Source organism: Blastomyces gilchristii (assembly GCF_000003855.2).
Source record: "Blastomyces gilchristii SLH14081 genomic scaffold supercont1.28, whole genome shotgun sequence".
Taxonomy (NCBI): Eukaryota; Fungi; Ascomycota; class Eurotiomycetes; order Onygenales; family Ajellomycetaceae; genus Blastomyces; species Blastomyces gilchristii.
This window is the reverse complement of record NW_003101654.1, coordinates 265,450-266,289: the sequence shown is the minus strand read 5'-3', so window position 1 is coordinate 266,289 and position 840 is coordinate 265,450.

Genomic DNA, 840 nt, shown 5'->3' with positions numbered 1-840 from the left:
CAGTAAACAATAAGTCAACAGAACAAGTCAACAGCACATCAACAACTATAAATTCAGTATATCTCAAGATCTGACTGAGCCTTTGATCCCTGCAAAGTGAGATATATTAAATCTAGTTTTAATACCTCAATATTCAATAGATTCTGCAAGAGATTGAGAACAGCAACACTAGATTTCTATTGAATTTGAGAATTAACTCTGTATTGATATAATCATTGACAAAGTCTTCTATTTTGAGATATAAATAACCAGTTCCTCTACATCCTGCTGGCAATATTTATATTATCATATAGAAACAGACTTATATTCTCTATAATATCAAGACTCTGAAGAGGGAAAGTCTTGATAGAGAGTATACAGTAGTGCATATTTTAACAGTTTCTATCTCATTTCTATGCAGTAGTTAATGCAAAAAAAAAAAAGATCTTAGAAATAGTTTTTTACTTCTCTTGAAAAAGTAAGGTGTTTTTCTCTGAGTTTTACACAATATTCTTACAAAGAATTAAAAACAGAGTTGTTTTCTGTTATAATTTCATATTCTTTTAAGTAAGAATTACTTTTTCAGTAACTGAAGAGCTTTCATTAATACTTAATTCTTTTTTATACTCTTTATTAACTGATTTGAGTTGCACACTTGTTGTGTGAGAAGAATTGAATGATTTAGAATAAAATTGAATAGTTTAATCAATTTCTCTGCAAAAATTGATTTATTTTTTGTCAGTTTTTCTCTCAAAAACTGTCATATCATCTGATTTATTATGAATTGATATCATACTTTTTCTCACTGTATCTCAGAAGAGATGTAAAGATTTTATTGATTATCTCAAAAATCAATTCTAG